Source organism: Capsicum annuum, chromosome 9 (assembly GCF_002878395.1).
Source record: "Capsicum annuum cultivar UCD-10X-F1 chromosome 9, UCD10Xv1.1, whole genome shotgun sequence".
In the NCBI taxonomy this organism is placed as follows: Eukaryota; Viridiplantae; Streptophyta; class Magnoliopsida; order Solanales; family Solanaceae; genus Capsicum; species Capsicum annuum.
Window position 1 is genome coordinate 205,454,184 of NC_061119.1, and position 4,811 is coordinate 205,458,994.

Consider the following 4,811-nt stretch of genomic DNA (forward strand, 5'->3'; position numbering starts at 1 on the left):
CAGGAATATTGCAACAAAGAACTTTTTAGTTCTGGCATCCTCCATCTGGTAATTCCGTTCTAGTACTCCCCATAATTCTTTTGTAGTCTTGGTTCCACTATACACGTTGTAAAGGTCATCTTGGAGACCACTCAAGATATAATTCCTGCAAAGAAAATCTGAGTGTTTCCAAGCCTCCACAATCACGAAGCATTCTTTTTCATAGGTTCCCACGGGCACCTCCGAAGCTTCCTCAACTATGAACCTTTGAAGACAGAGAGTAATTAGGTAGAATAACATTTTCTACTGCCATCTCTTTATATCAATACCCGCGAACTTTCCAGGTTTCTCCACTGGTGCCATCGCCGACGGAGAATTCGTGCAACTAGTTGTGGCAATACTAGTTGCCCCAACAGTCGTTGCAGCGTCTTGCACTTGACTATCATTAGTCATTTTCCTGTCACAACAAGACACTACCTTTAGTATAACGAAATACTTATTACAAAGTTGCAGCAACTTTAAACACTTCTTATTTCTAGTGTAACGATGAAGTTTTATGACTTCCAATCATCAACCGAAAGATCTTTAACTTGTGATAAAGATTTTATGTCTTCAAATCACTAACTAAGTTCAAACGGAGTAGAAATCGTAAAGCTTTAATCTATAAAAACAAGCTCTACAGATTTTGAAATAATTATTCCTTAAGATTGTTATTTACAACGTTTCGGGTACAAGAATCTGTATAAACGCAACAACAACTTTAACCTAAATTCAAGTGTAAGACGAACAATTATGAAGTTCCTTAACACCTTCAACATAAGATTATAAGTAATCTATCCAAGAAGTATGTTATTTTTCATAAAAGAGAAGAAATAGAATTATAAGGCCAAGTCCCCCGACTTCACGGAGTGTCCTTGCAGAATTAATGGTGAACTTTGGAGGTTCTTGAAGTTGGATGTAGGAGCTTAGGGTTTTACTTTTGACGGAATTTGATGAACTATAAGATATAATGATTCTAATAGGATTTAATATAGGGTTTAGACGGATTTTGGGTGAGGCGGAATGACCAAATGCCCCTAAAAATCAAATAATTCTCGAATCTGTCCTTTGGTGGACTGTTTTGATAGTCTGAAGTAGATCAACCATAACATTTTACTCCGATATCCAAATTTGATGAAACTAATTTCATTAGAAATAGGACTCTCATATCTTTCCGTTGATGTATAGTATCTCACCCAGATAATTGTGTACGAGGAGTTAGGATCGTTTGAAGTTGACCAAAAATTTGCTTTTGATAGGCTGAAGTAGATCGACCAGAACTTTTTGCTCCGCTAGACAAATTGGATGAAACCAATTTCATTGGAAAGAGGACTCGCAGAGCTTTCCGTTGATATATAGAAAATTGCCCAGATCATTATGTACAAGGAGTTATGATCATTTAAAAAATACGCGAGGCCTCAGTACTTTTTCTTGCACGTTTTTCTGTTCACTACTATTCACGATTCGATCAGAATGTTCATAACTCGTCGCTTGGGTGTCCGTTTTAGATGATCCACATATCGTTGGAAAGCTTATTCGATGCTCTACGCAATGGTGGGATATAATATAAGACATTCCATATGAAAAATTTATAATTCATTCTAGAAGATAGAACCCAACACGTTTACGCTAAAAATTTCAACGAAAAATTTCCCGGGGTATTACATCATCCCCCTTGTAAACATTTATCCTCGAATGACGCTAGACATGCCAAGATTAGATAGGGAATAGAGAATATAGCTGAAACCATTCATGAGACTCATCACCACATCGTTTCTCACTCCGAATGTAACGTAGAATGCATAAATTCAAGAAACTACAGCTGAACACATAATAAATGACAGCTGAACTGCTGCAACTTTTATCAAAAGTTCATGATTTAGGAAAGAATGGTACCTTTGGCTTTATCGGAGTTCACGGAAAATAGATTCGGGTACTTGGATCGCATATCCGCCTCAGCTTCCCAAGTTGCACCCTCAACAGATTGGTTTTGCCACAACACCTTGACCAAGGGAACTTCTTTGTTCCTTAGTCTTTGGACACTGAAATCAAGAATCTTAACAGGAATATCATCAAAAGAAAGATTTTCTTGAATGTCAGCACTCACAGAGGAATCCACTACCACAGCATCGCTAATATGCTTTCTAAGCATGGAGACATAGAATATTGGAAGAACAGAGGACAACTCGAAAGGCAACTCGACCTCATAAGCTACCTTACCAACACGGCTAAGAATTTTGTAAGGACCAACATAATGGGGACTAAGCTTCCCCTTCTTTCAGAATCTCTTCACCCCCCTCATGGGTGAAATTTTCAGATACACTAGGTCACCAACTTCAAGCTCAAGGTCTCTCCTTCTAACATCCGCATAGGACTTCTGACGACTCTGCGCAGTTTTCAACCTTTCCCTAGTCAACTTAAATTTTTCCATAGCCTCAAATACCGAATCAGGACCACTCACAGCCGCTTCACTCACCTCGAACTAACCTATGGGTGATCTATACTTCCTTCCATATAAGGCTTCAAACGGAGCCATGCCAATACTAGAGTGGAAACTATTATGGTAAGCAAACTCTATCAACGGTAAGTGATCATCCCAAGTTCCCTGAAAGTCAAGTACACAAGCTCTCAACATATCCTCTAAGGTCTGGATGGTCCGCTCAGCCTGACCATCGGTCTGCGGATGAAAAGCAAAACTCAAATGCACTTGGGTACCAAGACCCTTCTGAAAAGCTTTCCAAAATTGTGAAGTGAACTGAGTACCCCTATCCGAAATAATAGACAAGGGAACTCCATACAGTCTGACTAGCTCTCGGATATGCAATCTAGCGTAATCCTCAGTAGTATATGAAGTATGAACAGGCAAGAAATGAGCAAACTTGGTCAACCTATCAACCACAACCCAAATGGAATCATAATGGCGTCGGGAAGGAGGTAAACCAATCACGAAGTCCATATTTATCTCTTCCCACTTCCAAGTGGGAATACTAAACTCTTGCATCATACCACCAGGTCTTTGGTGTTCAACCTTAACCTTTTGGCATGTTGTACACTTAGCTGCAAACGCTGCTATATCTTTCTTCATGCCACTCCACCAATAGATTTCCCGCAAGTCTCGGTACATCTTGGTGGCACCAGGATGAATAGAATATCGCACCCCGTGCGCTTCAGCCATAATCCTCTATCTCAGATCATCAGCATTCGAGACACACAATCTACCCTGCAATCTCAACACACCATCTCCCCCTTGGGAGAAAACCTCTACTTTTTGGTCCTTGACTGACTCCTTCAGTCTGACCAAACTAGCATCTAAGTATTGCTTTTCCTTCACTTCCGAAACCAAGGAGGATTCGAAACTATTCTGAACCCCTATACTACCTTCAGTAGAGTCAAACAACCTAACCCCCAATCTAGCCAAACGATGTACATCACGAGCTAAATCTTTCTTACCTTCCACCACATGCGAAACACTACCCATAGACACTCTACTTAGGACATCCGCCAAAACATTGGCCTTGCCCGGATGGTACAGCACACTCATATCATAGTCCTTTAATAATTCTAACCATCGTCTCTGCCTAAGATTCAATTCTCTCTAGGTAAACACATACTGCAGACTCTTATGATCAGTGAAAACATCAACATGGACACCATACAAATAGTGTCTCCAGAGTTTCAAAGCAAACACAACAGCAGCCAACTCAAGGTCATGGGTGGGGTAATTTTTCTCATGGGGTTTCAACTGTCTAGAAGCATAAGCTATCACCTTACCCTTCTGCATCCATACACAACCAAACCTAACTCTCGAAGCATCACAGTGCACCACAAAACCATTAACACCATCAGGCAAAGTCAAAATAGGGGTTGAAGTGAGTCGAGTCTTCAACTCCTGAAAACTCTTCTCACAAGATTTGGACCATAAGAACTTCACTTTCTTTTGGGTCAACCGAGTTATAGGAGGCGCTATAGAGGAGAAACCCTCAACAAAATGGTGTTAATATCTAGCTAAACCCAAGAAACTTTGGATATTAGTCGGAGAAATAGGTCTAGGCCAATTTCTAACAGCTTCGGTCTTTTAGGGATCAACTCTAATATCCTCGAAAGAAATGATATGACCCAGAAAAGCAACTGACCTTAGCGAAAACTCACTCTTACTGAACTTGGCAAACAACTTGTGATCTCTAAGGGTTTGCAAGATAGTTCGGAGATGATCAGAATATTCATCCTCACCACGGGAGTATACCAGTATATCATCGATGAACACTATAACAAACATATCTAGATATGATCTAAACACTCGATTCATGAGGTCCATGAAAGCTGCTGGGGCATTAGTTAACCCGAAAGACATAATAAGAAACTCAAAATGGCCATAACGAGTTTGGAAAGTGGTTTTCGGGATATCACACTCCCTAACTTTGAGTTGATGATAGCTGGAACGAAGGTCTATCTTTGAGAAATAACTTGCACCTTGCAATTGGTCAAACAAATTATCTATTCTCGGAAGGGGGTACTTATTTTTTACGGTGATTTTATTCAGTTGGCGGTAATCAATGCACATACATAAAGAGCCATCTTTCTTTCTCACAAACAACATAGGAGCACCCTAAGGAGAAATACTGGGCCTTATGAAACCCTTATCTAGTAGATCTTTGAGTTGCTCTTTGAACTCCTTAAGTTCTGCAGGGCCATACGGTAAGAAGGAATAGAAATGGGCTGAGTATTGGGAAGAAGATCAATCCCCAACTCTATCTCTCTATCAGGAGGTATCCCTGGGAGATCATCTAAAAAGA

At 40.2% G+C, this 4,811-nt stretch overlaps 1 pseudogene; it reads right to left on the reverse strand.

Moving 5' to 3' along the window:
• Positions 1 to 282: 282 nt before the first annotated feature.
• Positions 283 to 3,232, reverse strand: LOC124887184 (annotated as a pseudogene).
• Between the last annotated feature and the right edge of the window lie 1,579 nt (positions 3,233 to 4,811).